Raw genomic sequence first — 18435 nt, 5'->3', positions numbered from 1 at the left:
TATTTTCAACTTTTTGAGAAACCTCCATACTGTTTTCCAGAGTGGCTGCACCAGCTTGCATTCCCCCAACAGTGTAGGAGGGTTCCCCTTTCTCCACATCCTCGCCAACATCTGTCATTTCCTGACTTGTTAGTTTTAGCCATTCTGACTGGTGTGAGGTGGTATCTCATTGAGGTTTTGATTTGGATTTCCCTAATGCTGAGTAATGTGGAGCACTTTTTCATGTGTCTGTTGGCCATTTGGATGTCTTCTTTGGAAAAATGTCTGTTCATGTCTTCTGCCCATTTCTTGATTGGATTCTTTGTTCTTTGGGTGTTGAGTTTGATGAGTTCTTTATAGATTTTGGATACTAGCCCTTTATCTGATATGTCATTTGCAAATATCTTCTCCCATTCTGTCGGTTGTCTTTTGGTGTTGTTGACTGTTTCCTTTGCTTTGCAAAAGCTTTTTATCTTGATGAAGTCCCAATAGTTCATTTTTGCCCTTGCTTCCCTTGCCTTTGGCAATGTTTCTAGGAAGAAGCTACTGCGGCTGAGGTCGAAGAGGTTGCTGCCTGTGTTCTCCTTTAGGATTTTGGTGGACTCCTGTCTCACATTGAGGTCTTTCAACCACTTGGAGTCTATTTTTGTGTGTGTTGTAAGGAAATGGTCCAGTTTCATTCTTCTGCATGTGGCTGTCCAATTTTCCCAACACCATTTGTTGAAGAGACTGTCTTTGTTCCATTGGGCATTCTTTCCTGCTTTGTCAAAGATGAGTTGACCCTAGAGTTGAGGGTCCATTTCTGGGCTCTGTATTCTGTTCCATTGATCTATGTACCTGTTTTTGTGCCAGTACCATACTGTCTTGATGATGACAGCTTTGTAATAGAGCTGGAAGTCCGGAATTGTGATGCCGCCAGCTTTCCTTTACTTTCTTCAACATTCCTCTGGCTATTTGGGATCTTTTCTGGTTCATACAAATTTTAGGATTATTTGTTCCATTTCTTTGAAAAAAGTGGATGGTATTTTGATGGGGATTGCATTGAATGTGTAGATGGCTCTAGGTAGCATTGACATCTTCACAATATTTGTTCTTCTAATCCATGAGCATGGCACCTTTTTCCATTTCTTTGTGTCTTCCTCAATTTCTTTCATGAGTATTTTATAGTTTTCTGAGTACAGATCCTTTGTCTCTTTGGTTAGATTTATTCCTAGGTATCTTATGGTTTTGGGTGAAATTTTAAGTGGGATCGACTCCTTAATTTCTCTTTCTTCTGTCTTGTTGTTGGTATATAGGAATGCCACTGACTTCTGTGCATTGATTTTATATCCTGCCACTTTACTGAATTCCTGTATGAGTTCTAGCAGTTTCGGGGTGGAGTCCTTGGGGTTTTCCACATAAAGTATCATATCATCTGCAAAGAGTGAGAGTTTGACTTCTTCTTTGCCGATTTGGATGCCTTTGATTTCTTTTTGTTGTCTGATTGCTGTGGCTAAGACTTCCAATACTATGTTGAATAGCAGTGGTGATAGTGGACATCCCTGCCGCGTTCCTGACCTTAGGGGGAAAGCTCTCAGTTTTTCCCCATTGGGAATGATATTCGCTGTAGGTTTTTCATACATGGCTTTTATGATATTGAGGTATGTACCCTCTATCCCTATACTCTGAAGAGTTTGGATCAAGAAAGGATGCTGTACTTTGTCAAATGCTTTTTCTGCATCTATTGAGAGGATCATATGATTCTTGTTTTTTCTTTTGTTGATGTATTGTATCACGTTGATTGATTTGCGGATGTTGAACCAACCTTGCAGCCCAGGGATAAATCCTACTTGGTCATGGTGAATAATCCTTTTAATGTACTGTTGGATCCTATTGGCTAGAATTTTGGTGAGAATTTTTGCATCCATGTTCATCAGGGATATTGGTCTGTAATTCTCCTTTTTGATGGGGTCTTTGTCTGGTTTTGGGATCAAGGTAATGCTGGCCTCATGAAATGAGTTTGGAAGTTTTCCTTCCATTTCTATTTTTTTGGAACAGTTTCAGAAGAATAGGTATTAATTCTTCTTGAAATGTTTGGTAGAATTCCCCTGGGAAGCCATCTGGCCCTGGGCTCTTGTTTGTTGGGAGATTTTTGATGACTGCTTCAATTTCCTTAGTGGTTATAGGTCTGTTCAGGTTTTCTATTTCTTCCTGGTTCAGTTTTGGTAGTTGATACATCTCTAGGAATGCATCCATTTCTTCCAGGTTATCTAATTTGCTGGCATATGGTTGCTCATAATATGTTCTTATAATTGTTTGTATCTCTTTGATGTTGGTTGTGATCTCTCCTCTTTCATTCATGATTTTGTTGATTCGGGTCATTTCTCTTTTCTTTTTGATAAGTCTGGCCAGGGGTTTATCAATCTTGTTAATTTTTTCAGGAAACCAGCTCCTAGTTTCGTTGATCAGTTCTACTGTTCTTTTGGTTTCTATTTCATTGATTTCTGCTCTGATCTTTATGATTTCTCTTCTCCTGCTGGGTTTAGGCTTTACTTGCTGTTCTTTCTCTAGCTCCTTTAGGTGTAGGGTTAGGTTGTGTATTTGAGACCTTTCTTGTTTCTTGAGAAAGGCTTGTATTGCTATATACTTTCCTCTTAGGACTGCCTTTGCTGCATCCCAAAGATTTTGAATAGTTGTGTTTTCATTTTCATTGGTTTCCATGAATTTTTTAATCCTTCTTTAATTTCCTGGTTGACCCATTCATTCTTTAGTAGGATGCTCTTTAGCCTCCATGTATTTAAGTTCTTTCCAACTTTCCTCTTGTGATTGAGTTCTAGTTTCAAAGCATTGTGGTCTGAAAATAGGCAGGGAATGATCCCAATCTTTTGGTACCAGTTGAGACCTGATTTATGACCTAGGATGTGATCTATTCTGGAGAATGTTCCATGGACACTAGAGAAGAGTGTGTATTCTGTTGCTTTGGGATGGAATGTTCTGAATAGATCTGGGAAATCCATTTGGTCCCGTGTGTCATTTAAAGTCTTTATTTCCTTGTTGATCTTTTGCTTAGACGAACTGTCCATTTCAGTGAGGGGGGTGTTAAAGTCCCCCACTATCATTGTATTGTTGTCGATGTGTTTCTTTGATCATGTTATTAATTGCCTTATATAATTGGCTGCTCCCATGTTAGGGGCATAAATATTTACAATTGTTATATCTTGTTGGATAGACCCTTTAAGTAGGATATAGTGTCCTTCCTTATCTCTTATTACAGTCTTTGGTTTAAAATCTAATTTGTCTGATATAAGGATTGCCACCCCAGCTTTCTTTTGGTGTCCATTAGCATGGTAAATGGTTTTCCACACTGTCACTTTAAATCTGGGGGTGTCTTTGGTTCTGAAATGAGTCTCTTGCAGACAGCATATCGATGGGTCTTGTTTTTTAATCCAATCTGATAGCCTATATCATTTGATTGAGCCATTTAGCCCATTTACATTCAGGGTAACTATTGAAAGATATGAATTTACTGCCATTGTATTGCCTGTAAGGTGACTGTTACCGTATATTGTCTGTGTTCCTTTCGGGTCTATGTTACTTTTAGGTTCTCTCTTTCCTTAGAGGACCCCTTTCAATATTTCTTGTAGGGCTGGTTTTGTGTTTGCAAATTCCTTTAGTTTTTGTTTGTCCTGGAAGCTTTTTATCTCTCCTTCAATTTTCAGTGACAGCCTAGCTGGATATAGTATTCTTGGCTGCATATTTTTCTCATTTAGTGCTCTGAATATATCCTGCCAGTCCTTTCTGGTCTGCCAGGTCTCTGTGGATAGGTCTGTTGCCAATCTAATGTTTCTACCCTTGTAGGTTACATATCTCTTCTCCCGAGCTGCTTTCAGGATTTTCTCTTTGTCTCTGAGACTCGTAAGTTTTACTATTAGATGTCGGGGTGTTGACCTATTTTTATTGATTTTGAGAGGGGTTCTCTGTGCTTCCTGGATTTTGATGCCTGTTTCCTTCCCCAAATTAGGGAAGTTCTCTGCTATAATTTGCTCCAGTATACCTTCTGCCCCTCTCTCTCTTTCTTCTTCTTCTGGGATCCCAATTATTCTAATGTTGTTTCGTCTTATGGTATCGCTTATCTTTGAATTCTGCCCTTGTGATCCAGTAGTTGTTTATCTCTCTTTTTCTCAGCTTCTTTATTTTCCATCATTTGGTCTTCTATATCACTGATTCTCTCTTCTGCCTCATTTATCCTAGCAGTTAGCGCCACCATATTTGATTGCACCTCATTAATAGCCTTTTTGATTTCTACTTGGTTAGATTTTAGTTCTTTTACTTCTCCAGAAAGGGTTTCTCTAATAACTTCCATGCTTTTTTCAAGCCCAGCCAGTATCTTTAAAGTGATGTTTCTGAACTCTAGATCTGACATCTTACCAATGTCTGTATTGAGTAGGTCCCTGGCAGTTGGTACTACCTCTTGTTCTTTTTGTTGAGGTGATTTTTTCCGTCTTGTCATTTTGTGCAGAGGAGGATAGATTAATGAGAGAAAAAAATGCTAGCAGAGTAACAATGTCCCCAGAAAATATACTCTAAACAAATCAGAAAAGACCTGAAGCAGTGGGAAAAGAAACGGAAAGAGAGAAAAAAGAAAAAGAAGAAAAAAAAAGACAAAAAGATAAAGATAAAAACAAACAAAAACAGAAGAAAACAAAAAAACAGAATGTGATCAAATATGATCAGGCTGGTATATAGATCAGTGCCACACACTAGATTTGGGGTGTATTTTGGTCTGGTAGAAGAAAGTGCCTCCCAAAATTTTAAAGAAAGGAAAACTTATATATGTACAAAAATAAGGATTGATATGATGAAGGGATGGAATATGATTGTAAAGATGGAAATCATAAAAAGTTTTATACAAGGAATTGATAAGAAGTTGTTTGAAAAAAGAAAGAAGAGGATTTAAAAAAAAACAAAAAAGAAAAATAGGGAGAGAATATGATCAGGCAGGGGAGTAGAAAAAAACCATACACTAGAGATTTAGGGTATATTTTGATCTGTTAGAAGAAACTATCTCAAAATTTTAAAGAGAGAACAACATATATATATATGCCAAAAATATGGGTAACTACTATGAAGGGATAGAATATGACTCTAAAAATGAAAAATAAAAATGTTTTTTAGAAAAGGGATTGATAAGAAGTTGGTGGAAAAAGGGAAAAAGAAAAATTCAAAAAGAAATAATAAGACAAAAAGACAGTTAAAAAAAAATTAACTTTAAAAGACTAAAGAATCATGGTAAAAAAGCTGTGAATTCTATGTGCAGTAGTCCCCTAGCGCTGGAGTTCTGCCGTTCTCACTGATCGGTAAACTTGGTCTTGGCTGGCTGTTCTCGCTGATCTTCTGGGGGAGGGGCCTGTTGCCGTGGTTCCCAAATGTCTCTGCCGGAGGCGGAATTGCCCCGCCCTTGCCCCTTCCCGGCTAAGTAATCTGCTCGGGTTTGCTCTCCGGGGCTTTTGTTCCCTGCGAGCTTTCCCTACAGCTTTGGAGGCGGAGAGTGAAAATGGCGGCCTCCCAATCTCCGCCCCAGAGGAGCCGAGAACTTGGGGCCGCTCCTCAGTGAGCCCCCAGAGAAAAGCCGTCAGTCACTCCCGTCTCCCCGGTCTCCGGCCGCACTCCGTGCTCACCCGGCCTGTGACCGCGCGTTTCTATCTCTGGCACCCGACCCTGTGTGGAGTCTCCAAACCCAGCAGATCCCCGTGGTGCAGTCCCGCGCGGCTCCTCCCAGGGAAGGAAGGTGAGTCTCCCCGGATCTGCCGCTTGTTGGGTCCCTGCTGGAGGAGCAGGGGCCCGACTGGGCCGCGGATCACGGTTTATGGCCACCCCGAGCTGAGAGCCCGCGCCTGGGCTCCGCCTCTGCAGCCGGCTTCCCTGCTCTGATACCTGGGAGCTCTGCCACACTCAGGCACCCCTGGTCTTTCTGTGACCCCGAGGGTCCTGAGACCACACTGTCCCACGAAGGTTCCACCCCCCACTTAGCCACTGGAGTGACGTCCCTCAGTGGAGCAGACTTTTAAAAGTTCCGATTTTGTGCTCCGCCGCTCTATCACTTGCCAGAAGCGGCCGATGGAGGCCCCTCCCCCGCCGTCTATCCTCCCGAATATCGCCTCGGATTCACTTCTCCGCATGTCCTACCTTCCAGAAAGTGGTCGCTTTTCTGTTCAGAGAGTTGTTGCTATTCTTTTCTTCGATCTCCTGTTGGGTTTGTAGGTGTTCAGAATGGTTTGATCCCTATCCAGCTGAATTCCTGAGAGGAGAAATAATCCAGGTCTCCTACTCCTCTGCCATCTTGCTCTGCCCCAGAAATCCCATTTTATTTCATTAAAATTATCATGAGTCTTTCTTTATTCAGTTACAGTCAATCATAAAATGAAAGCCATTTGAATCTTTTTATTTTTTTTTTAAGATTTTATTTATTTATTTGAGAGAGAGAGAATGAGAGAGAGCACATGAGAGGGGGGAGGGTCGGAGGGAGAAGCAGACTCCCTGCAGAGCAGGGAGTCCAGGATCGTGACCTGAGCCAAAGGCAATCGCTTAAGCAACTGAGCCACCCAGGCGCCCCAGCCATTTGAATCTTTAAAGGACTATCAGGAAACAAATATTTCTCCAACTACCATTGGAGATAGATTCTACATGCTTAATTGTTGGAACTTTTCTTTAAAAGAAAACTTAAAGTCTAAATCAATCAAGATTATCTATTTGTCTCCTTAATGATCTCTAAGAGCACAGACGAAGTGGACTGATTCAAAGGGGAATGCCCATTTGTCTTTTAAAGTCTGGTTTTCAACAATTTCATATTGAATACTGCTTCATTTCAAGAGCAAATTTCTAAAATGGCCGGCTTGACACTGAGAACACCATTGGAGCTGAGGGCAAAGACTGTACAGTATAGAATTTTCTTTTTCCTGACTTTTCTGCCAATCTAAGTTCAGACATTTTATCCCTCTGATTTTTACCCTTAAACTTCTCCATCTCATTAGTGAGTTCTTTTCTAATTTTAATGATTAGGCCTTTTTCATAAAACTAAAAGTGTTTACCAAAAGGGATCTTGAATTCCAAATGAGAATGTCTCAGACCTAAAGAGAGAGAGGTCAAATTCTGTAATCAGATCAGATCATCCGATCTATTGCAGTGTTCCTTTGATTTTTTTCCATACTGTTATCCTGTCTCTTAACAGCATTTCTGTCTGTTCAAATTTCTCCAGCGTCATTGTCACAAATCTGATTTAAAAAGACAGGATGAGATTTTAGCCTCTTAACTGCTGCTATTTATTACTTATTCAACTTTTTCAAGTTTCTTTTTTTTTTTTTTCTTTCTCTTCTCTGGTATTCATGAGGTTCTTATTTGCTAAATCATGTTCCCTTTTCATATCTTAGAATTTAAGGAAATGTTAGCATATAAGAGGGAAATTCCCAGCTCATGTGTTCCTGTCTGATTAGATTCCTTTCCCTTTGATCATGAACAACTTGTCCTTTGCCTGCCTTTATATGCCTCCACTCCTGACAGGGATTTATGTTGATTTGAAACCTTGGGAGTCACCTGGATGAAATTCAAAACTGGTTCCCATACACAGAGGGCAAGGAGAGATTGAAGAAAGAGGCAGACCACTCCAGATTGTTGGGTAGAAGTTTTAATAAGAAGGGAGTTTACATACTAGGCTTGTCTTGGGAAGCTGCAAAACAAACAGATTTCCGCACCTGCCAACCAGAATCTTAAGAGTTTATATAAAGGCCTTACAGGGGTTCAGTTTTGTACTCAGTCCAGATTGTCTCTACCACACGTTACTCTCTCAAAGTTGCATCCTTGTAGTGTCTTCTAGTGTGGGAACATGGGTGGGATGTATATTCCAAGGCCAGTGTAGGGGGACCTCTGGTTGCCTGGGTTCTGCTCACAGGTTAAATGGCATCATGTCCCCTTGATGGCCTCCACCACCCAAGTGTTACAGAACAGAATCTTTGGGGCCCAACTTCTAGATTGCCCCATAGCAAGTTGTCCTGTGTGGCGGTGAGCAAGTGCTGAGTATCTTCTCCCTCTGTTTTCTTATCACTAATTTGTGGTTAATAATAATTCCTAATAGTAATGCTGTGAAAAATGAACCAAGATGTTCCAATTAAAACACTTAGTGTAACGCACAGCACCTAGGAAATACAATCGGCTTTAATAAATCTAGTGTAAGGGAATGGTGGTGTTAGTCTGGGAGGGCCTAGAATGCACTGTGTGCTCTATACATAATAAATTGGAGTTAATGCATCACATCTGAACTAGAGCAAGCTGGAGAATGAGCAAGCCACACCCTACCCAAAGCCTCTGTGTAAGAAGTTTATGCCACATGGGTTGGAGGTAACAGATAGTGAAATTAAGACTTGTAAATGCTGAGGACAAAATTTACCAACTTCAAACGTTGTTGTGGCTGTGATGGGTTATAATGTTATGTGTGATGCTGATAATGGATTAAATATGTTATAGGAATAAATTGTATTTACTGTTTTAGGTCTTAGGTCCTGTTACAGAAGTATACAATAACTTCTAATAAAATTATTAAAAGGTATACAAAGTATTTCTGCCTTTAATCTGTGAGGAAGATAACATTCTGATATACAGAAAGATAGATAAGAGCTAGAATGTTGGGGGCATTTTGTACTCCGTTTAGAGTAATCTACTTGGAAAGGTGAACCACGAAGGGATTGAAATAGAACTGTGGCTCAAACAAATTTGCAGTCAGGGTCAACTTCAGATTGGTCATAAATGATAGCAGAGGCAGAGAGGCAAAGAGATGGAAGAAGTTAGCAGTCACCATAAAAGGGAGGTGGAAATGTAGGACTTCAGTAATTACAATGGGACTATGAAGAAGCTAAAAAACTAATGTGGTTCGAAAACAGAAGTTTCTTATATATATATATATATAAAAGAGGCCTTCTGTCCGGGTTATCTAAACATGATAGTCAGTTGTTGTGAGTTAGAATATGTGTAAATGTGTGCTTACACATCCCATAGGTTACAGGGAAATGATAGTCTGAAAAGATTAAATCTCTATCTAGGGCACCTATTTATGATGTTGATCTGTAATGTCCTGAAAATTACCCTTGGAGGAAATACATCAATTTATTCAAGCAATGATATAAAGTATCTAGTATATGAATGATCTTGCAACTCACTGGGCATGTGCTTTACTGGACCCAGTTGTTGATTGTGGGAACATGAGCCTCTCCAGAATTTTGGTTCTCTCACTGGTAAACCAACTGAACAGAACAAATGACATTAACCAAACTAACTTACTGTGCAAATAACATGTTGGCATAATGCATTTAAAATTATTTGTTACAATAGTATCAATGTGTTGTGAATAATGAATGCATTCTGAATGCAGTGATTTTTCACTAAAGTTTACAGCTTTTTGAAGGTCAGTTTTACATTCCAAAATTGGTGCATTTGATTCAATTTAGTAAACATGCATTGATCTCTTTCTATGTGCCAATCACTGCACTAATGCCAGGACCATGAAGGGGTCACAGAAGGAAATAGACTCAGCCAGTTATAGCCAGGATGTAAACTAATCCATTAAATTGAAACAGATTGGGGAGATATATGGTATACCTCTCTTTACAGGAGAAAAGATGCTAAGTATCAACTCTAGAGATAATCTCACAATCTAATTATTAATTAGGATTAATAATCATATTAATTACACTTTAAAACTTCAGAGAAAGGGATTGGAAATATTCACATTTGATTAAAATACAAATATGTGTTAACTGATACGGTAAATGGATGTGAACATAATTTGAAATTTAAGCTTGCTTTGGCTTGTACTTTGTGAGTGAGTAGCCCCTTGTAGCCACGTTCAGAGTCTATCCTATTTTGCTTGTATGGTTTGTAAATGAGAATTTATCCTTCCCTACCTCCAGAATGAAGAATAGGTATGATAAGTAGGTTTTAGAAGTGCAATTATTGAAATAATCCACAGCTTTACAGTGAGTTCTGAAGTCTTCATGGATCCTGGTTAGCTTTCTTTTGTTGTTGTTGTTTAATTCGAAAGGGATCTAGCAGTCCACAGAACTATTATAGGTGAATGGGTACAGAATTCACATCAATGGTACTCTCATCTGTCAAGATGATCAAATTCATTCAGTTTACCTATCACTTCTCAATGTTAAGAGGAGGGGGGAAAGGGTATTTGTGTTTAAAAAAATGGCATTCACACTGTCACAGTACTCAAAAAAAAAAAAAAAAAATCCACAAAGCTCTCTTAGTCCTTTGCAAGCAAACAGTAAAATTGCAGAAGTGTGGAGTGGAGCAGCATGCCCTAGTCACAGTTCAGTAGCAATTACTGAGGATGATTGTGTGTGCTCTCTCCAGGAGATGTCACTAAAGAGGCTGGCAAAGACATGCGTCACCTATTTGTTGTAAAAAATACAACCGGGATGGTGGTGGTAACAGGGAGATGTAAAGCTTCCCTATACTGAAAATACATTTGTCCATTTTAACTGTGTTCTTCTCTGAGTAAAGCGGGGAAAAAAAGCAATGTATAGCTTGCTTTATAAAAACTTTTATTTTTTGTACCTGTTCATTAAGGAAGGCCACTTTTAACTAGATTTACAGAAGTATTGCTGATAAAAATACCTGAAAACGGAAGTCCTTGGTGGTTGTGTACTGCAATAAAAGCATTTTCTTTTTTTCCAAAGGGAAGTCATGTATCCTTTATTAGAACCTCAGGGCAAGAGTTTGTTCATAAGGTTTTCCATATATGCTTTTTATGCATTTCTTCCTTAAATATGAAAGAACAGAAATATATTTACTTGGCAAAGCTGAAAATTTATCTAGCTATTTAACTCTCGAGGGATCAAAATCTTTACAACATGTATGACTCGAATCTAGAAAAGAGATTGCAGATTTTATCCGTTAGATTTCTCTCATCGTTGCGCAAATATTTTAGTGTAGATATTGTCATAGGAGAAGGATGTGTTACTGATTGCAATATAAATGTTAGAATCAAACACTTTAGGCTTTCAATTATCACAGGACTAATTTTACTTGATTTAGTTAATCTGCTTAAAAATTTAGGAATAGTACCAGTGCCTTTTTTTTTTTTTCATTTTGTGTTACTCAAAAATGTTGCAAATTGATTGACACTTAATTTATATATATCTAAAGGTAATTGAATTCTATAAACCAAAAAATTATTTGATGTCATGCATTCCCTGTGCCTACATAAATAACAGTGTTATTTGTTTTTCAGTATTCAACATCAGTACCTATCACACTGCTTAATGCAAGGAGGCAATCAATACATATTTGTTTATCAAATTAATTAATGAAGGTATATAGTTACATTCATAGAAATCTAATATATCCCCACTCACCCTTGTCTCGATTTTCATATGGGCCAAACAAAAAATGAGTAGCAAGGAAAATAATTTTTAATTATTTGAGAAGGCAGAGATATTCTCTAGAGGAATATGTCACCTCATCTGAATGCCACCCATTATTATTTGTATCAATTCCTCTTTAACATTGAGGAAACTAGGCTGAAAGTTACTAATAGGGGAATTTTTCTTTTTAAACATAAAAAAACCTTGAAAAACTTACAGGGAAATGTTTTGTTTTTGCTGGTTTTTCATCAAGGCAATTATTTTATTCATGATAAATCGTTTGACATTCAGCAAACCCTTTATATATCAATGACATAATACTGTCATTCGTAAGTATTATATACAGTATTCCATAGTGAATGAGAGTAACTTTTTTCATGAGTCATTTACCTATAGATCTATTACATTTCCAAATGTTACTAAATTAGTATATATTGATTGCCCATATTTATGATGATATAAGTAAGATTTAGATAGCAAACTGTTTTTACAGTGAAGTTTATCATAGGTGTGGTTAGTTTAGGTAATTATGATTACATGTGTTAGAGAGAGTGCTCTAAATAGAGGGAACAGAGAGAGAGATTTAAATAGGGTGGAGGGGCGCCTGGATGTCTCAGTCAGTTAAGCATCTGCCTTCAGGCTCCGGTCATGATCTCAGGGTCCTGAGATGGAACCCCCTGTAGGTCAGGCTCCCTGCTCAGTGGGGAGCCTGCTTGTCCCTCTCCCTCTGCTGCTGTTCCCCCTGCTTGTGCTCTCTCTCTGTCAAATAAATAAGTAAAATCTTTAAAAAAATTAAGTAGGTGGACAAGTGGCATGTGAATCACTCAGTGAGCTTATGCTAGTGAGTGGGCATGAAAAGGAAGACAGAAAACTGCTTTTTGTTGATTAAATTCAACTCCTGCAAGACTTGTAATTGTTTGAGAATCTCACTATGCGATGTGTAATTTGTGTTCAAATGTGCGGTACGGATTTTCATTAATCACTTGGTTACTAATTTTTATCTCTAATCATCTTAAGAAACCTCAATCTGTTTCAATGCCAGAAGAAAAGCTGACTGTTGAACCTAATTAGTAGGGTTCTTTATGGTTGACTTATGTGACTTTTAGAAAAATTTTACTTATGCTAATTCACTTTGCATACCGAATTTAGAGCTTAATTTCCACCCTTACCATTGCATTTATAATTTCTAAGCTATCTTCTAAGGCACAGGCATATGTCTAATAAGAAAATATCTTATTTTTTTGAAAAGCCAAAGTATTCATATTTATATTCTTTATATCCTTGAAGAAAACGTGACGTGATTATTTTGAAAATCACAAAGAGAATTATTGTTAGCAGCATCTTGATTATCAATTACTAAATTGCCATAGTGGTCCCCAAAGTTCTTTTCACCACTCTGACAAAGTTGAGAAATATTTCACAGTGCCCTCTATGGAACTGATTTTCAAATGGAAATCGAGCACTCTGAAACAAACATTAGAAAAATGAAGGGTTGGAGATTTAGGGTTTGGGGGAGTATTTAGAAGTGATTCTTTCATACTCTCTTGGGAGTTCTCTTAAGAATCATTGCCATGAAGAACTAGAGGGTATTCTGCTAAGTGAAATAAGTCAATACCATATGATTTCACTCATACGTGTAATTTAAGAAACAAAACAGGTGAACATAGGGGAAGAAGGGAAGGAAAAATAAGAATAAAACAGAGGGAGGCAAACTCAGAAGAGACTCTGTGACAAACTGAGGGTTGCTGGAGGGGAGGTGGCTGGGGGGATAGTTGGGGTAACTGGTGATGGGCATTAAGGAGAGCCCTTGATATAATGAGCACTGTTATATGCACCTGATGAATCACTAAACTCTACACCTGAAACTAATAATACATTATATGTTAACACAATTGAACTTAAAGAACTGGAAACAAAACAAAAGCATCCTTGCTGTGACAAGATGGGTGGGTGTGCTTCATAATTACAGTTCACACACAAACACACTCAGGGAAGAAGGGCAAAGAGGAAAGGGACTCAATACGTTTAGGAGCACAACACACAAATCAAATATTGCTTACTTTACAGCTTTGTCTAGTGGTAACTCACTTGTATCATCTATCTCCTCTTTCTCAGATACTTCATGAAAATGTCTGAAATGAAAAGATTTATGATTGGTGCTTAATTGGAGGCCAGAGGCCTAAGGAAGTAAGATTGGCTATGTGGTCCTGGCTGCTTTAGCTCTCTGTCCCAGTCACTGAACCACCCAGCCATTCACATTCCATGTGAATATCTTCGCATACAATTGTAATAAAATACATGAAACATTTCTTACTGCTAGGGAAATTATTAATGGCACACAAATTAAAAACTTTCCAGGCTTCAATGTAGATGATAAATCCATGGGTATCAAACAATAAATATAAAATAGGAGACTTCATGCTTATGATAATGGTGGCATTTAGCTTTGTCTCTTTAGCATTCAAATTCTTAGAAATATTTGATGTCACTTTGAACTTGAATTTATTAAGATTGCTTTCTTTTCTATTTACCATAATAAAAGTTGCCAGAATATTAAAATCAGCAAATCCACCAATTCTAAACTAACTCCAAGACATAACGTCCAACATGGCCTTAGCATTTCCCTTAGCTTGACAACACCCTGGACAGGTTTCTTGCTGCTATTGGCTCCTGACCTTCCTCTCCTAGCAACTCATACATAATCCAAACGCCCTAACCACAGAGATCCCTCCCCGTTCATTTTTTAGACTATTTACTTTAGAAAACTTGTAAATACTTTCTCTGTCCTTTTAAAGTGTACGTAAACCCTTTCAAAAAAACCTCTTGCCAGTTTTATAACCCAGGAATATCTTTTTCAAGGACCTGGGAGCCATCACTTTGAAATGTAATTATCAGGCAAGAGAGCATCCCAATCTGTCAGTTTCTCTGGGAAGGTAGGATCCTAAATTGTACCACTTCCTTGCTCCAGTGGTGAAACTAAGGTCATGAGACATTTGGATAAGGCCATTTAGCAAATAAAGGTAGCCTAAAAGCCGCCCTGCCCCAGCTCCTAAAAACTCTCCTGCCCTTCCTTCCAGTGGAGTGGAGTTGAGACCACACTCTGGTCTATCTCTAAGTGCAATAGCCTTGAATAAAGTCTTTCTTACCAGTTTAACATTTCCAGCACAATCTTTGCTTTGATAGTTAACATTATGAAAGATTACAGAATTTATTAAAGGTATATTAAAGGCCCAAAAGAAATGTCAGCCTTGGTGTCCTCTGAATTCTACTACAAATAATCATTTATTTGAAATCCCTCAATGTTATAATCGTTCATGTATTTTTATGTATTTGGTATTAATAAGTTACATTCAGTAATGATTTGAAAATAAATCTTCACTGTATCTTCAAGTGTTAATTTCTTTGAATACAAGTATCTATACAATAACTGATAATAGGAACTTAGATTTAATGAATAATTTGTTATGCAGTGGAAATTGTACCTGACGGTTTTCACACATTGCCATATGGAGTCATTATACAACCCTGTAAAGGAGATACTATTATCTTTCCAATAGAAAACTGAGACGGGCACCTGGGTGGCTCAGTTGGTTAAGCGACTGCCTTCAGCTCAGGTCATGATCCTGGAGTCCCGGGATCGAGTCCCGCATCGGGCTCCCTGCTCAGCAGGGAGTCTGCTTCTCCCTCTGACCCTCCTCCCTCTCATGCTCTCTCTCATTCTCTCTCTCAAATAAATAAATAAAATCTTTAAAAAAAAAAAAAGAAAACTGAGGCTTAGACCACTTGAGAAACTTGACAGAAGTTAAAGACGTTGTAAACTCTGAGCCTGCCTAAACTCAAAGCCTGAGATTTTCTATTATTTTGTTTATTATTTGTAGGGAAAGTTATGATTTTTTATAACCATTTTTGGTCATTTTTATAAGGATTACTTTGGAACACATCTCAGAAAATGCCAACTATACATTAATGATATACACATTTGCTTATTCTTGAAATAATGTTTTCCGTGTATATTCATTCTGCAGATACTTGAAACTTACACATCTGAGCCTCAAAGTTGCTTTATTTCTATTTCTAGTCACCCTAGTTAGGAAATATTTTTCAGATTTGGCAAATTCCATTTTCTGTTTATGCTACTATATAGCACACATACTGTCTCATATGCTAATAGTATGTGATCTTTGATGCATATGAAGTGTTTTGTCCCTACATTAAATGGACCCAAATTGTGGCTGATGCTTTTGCTGTGCAGATTTATAACATATTTCGTTTTTCTTCTTTTTAGGTTTTATAAGCACCATCAAAGATACATTTTCCAGCTTTGAGTCTGCATTCACAATAACTGAGGTAAGGTTGAAAAAGCCAAATAGCCATTTTTGTGCAAAGGGGTAACCCTAATTAAACAGGATATTAAGAAAATGCCTCTTGTTTAAAATCATCTGTGTTGGGGCGCCTGGGTGGCTTAGTCATTAAGTGTCTGCCTTCGGCTCAGGTCATGGACCCAGAGTCCTGGGATCGAGCCCCGCATGGGGCTCCCCACTCATCAGGAAGCCTGCTTCTCCCTTTCCACTCCCCTGCTTGTGTTCTCTCTCTCGCTCTCTCTCTGTCAAATAAATAAATAAAATCTTTTTTTTAAATTTTTTTTTTTAAGGTTTTATTTATTTGCGAGAGAGAGAATGAGAGACAGAGAGCATGAGAGGGAGGAGGGTCAGAGGGAGAAGCAGACTCCCTGCTGAGCAGGGAGCCTGATGTGGGACTCGATCCCGGGACTCCAGGATCATGACCTGAGCCGAAGGCAGTCGCTTAACCAACTGAGCCACCCAGGCGCCCTAAATAAAATCTTTAAACATAAATAAATAAAATCATCTGTGTATTTTTTTGGCATGTTTGTATATACACATGTGTATATATAAACTTAGCTATTTTCCTCACTCTAAGAATTTTTTAATTTTACTTTAGAGCTTTTAATGTTATTATAGATACTGTATGGATTTTGGAGTCAAATGGAATTGGGTCTCAATCCTCTCTCTAATACATAGTTTCAAGTGTTACAAAGTTTCATGGATACCAAAGAATTTTCTTCTATGTAATGGGAAAAAAATAAACTTTCTATACAATGAGATAATTTAAGGTTAATTTACAATAGAATACTATTCTCTATTTGTTTTCATCTTGAAATCCTTTCTTTTGTATTAGTGCACTCTGAATTTGTATGATAATCAAATATATCTTGTATAATCAGGCTTATTTCAATTCCAATTAGTGGAAATCCATTTCTAAGAAGCTAAAGCAACAGAAGTAAATTATATTTCTTAATTAAGAAACAAAACAAAACATGATGTCAGTCTTAGAAATGGCTAGCCCAAGGTTTTTAATGAAATCAGGGACTTTATCCTCTCATTTCTGTTGTTCTTTCATGATTTCCTGATCTCAGGTCAGCTAGATTCAGGACTGGCTCTTTCTCCAGGTTTGTATTCTTATGGTTCTATGATCAAAAAGGATCTGTAGTTCTAGATCAAAGAGGAAAAGGAGCTACTTTATTAGCAAAACAATTTGAAAATTCCTAGGGAAGGACACAAACATACTTGGATTATGTCACATACCTGCACCTTGGACCATAATCAGTGTTGAGGAGGTGGCACATAGAATATTATGAATATGAGTATTATGAATAGATGGCTCGTGTGTGGTCAGTCAAAAACAACATCCCCAGGTTTTCATGCTTTTGTAGCAAATAATTGTCAAGGGCGTGTGTCAAACAACTGAATATGAAATTTCCTTTGAAAAATTATGTAGTGCTTAATTTCCATGTTCTTTGTCAAGAATTAACATTTTGTATACAGCATTGTTAATTGCAAATAAAATAACATCACCACTGAGTAATGTAAATGCCATAGGCTAGCTTCATTAGATTAATGAGCCAATGACTCCAACCTTGATGTGTCTTCTAATTATGCACAATGCACTGTTTCTTTCAAAAGAAGACATCTAATTAATTAGATACAAATGTCATCTATAGGTCATTGACAGCTAAGATGATCACTGGTGATTCAGTTTATTCCTAGGTAACTTAACACTCTTCTGGGATTTCCAGGAAATGTCATCTTTGAATCAAAAAGTTCTCCTGTAGTGAAGGATTATAGAAAAACAAATCTTCAAATCCTTAACTTCTTCACACAGAGTAACTTGTTATCTAATCTGAGAGATAAATGCAGTCTTTTCCAGATACACATATATGAAGATTTCCTTTTATTTTTTTATTTTTTTAAAGATTTTATTTATTTATTTAATTGACAGAGAGAGAGAGAGAGAGACAGCATGAGAGGGAACACAAGCAGGGGGAGTGGGAGAGGGAGAAGCAGGCCTCGGGCCGGGCAGGGAGCCCAATGCGGGGCTCGATCCCAGGACCCCGGGATCATGACCTGAGCCGAAGGCAGTTGTTTAACCAACTGAGCCACCCAGGTGCCCCTGAAGATTTCCTTTTAGTCATGCCAACTAATTAGATGTTTGAAAGAGGCATGTTCTTGAAAAATAAGAAACCATTCATTCATATTTTTCATTGCCAATATTTAAAATGTCATTCTTTAGGAGAAGAAATATCAAATATTGGATAAAAATACATTTTTCCCACCATTTGGCCATTAAAAACAATACTTTCCAAAATTTTTATGTTCATATATAAGCATATCGATGCTCTGAGAATATCTGTTAAAAATGTTCTTTTTAAAAGTAATAAAACAATATAGTACTCTGTTGAATGATTGAAAACAGTAGAAATACTCTTACAAACTAATCATAAAATGTCTATAAACCCTATGTTATTAAAAGTGTCATGAAAAGATTAAAATTCAGAATAGAACAAAAATATTTTATTTTTGCTCCAATCTTCATGCCAATTGTCTGAATAGCATGATGCCAAATAATGAATATGATTATTAATATCATAGAATATTTTTACATCTAGAGTTCTCACACAAAATATTATCAAAATGTTTTACATACTTATTATGGTACTTATAAACTTTAGCAAGTAATCTACTCTTTATAAAATTAGTTA

At 37.6% G+C, this 18435-nt stretch overlaps 1 pseudogene; it reads left to right on the top strand.

The window, feature by feature from the left end:
* The first annotated feature begins 10430 nt into the window (after nucleotides 1-10430).
* LOC118009672 overlaps nucleotides 10431-18435 on the top strand; it is a 166838-nt pseudogene continuing 158833 nt past the window's right edge.

The sequence above is a fragment of the Mirounga leonina genome, unplaced genomic scaffold, assembly GCF_011800145.1.
Source record: "Mirounga leonina isolate KUSES-001 unplaced genomic scaffold, KU_Mleo_1.0 Mir_127, whole genome shotgun sequence".
Taxonomy (NCBI): domain Eukaryota; kingdom Metazoa; phylum Chordata; class Mammalia; order Carnivora; family Phocidae; genus Mirounga; species Mirounga leonina.
The sequence above is the reverse complement of the archived record's forward strand: the minus strand, read 5'-3'. Positions and strand labels throughout refer to the sequence as shown.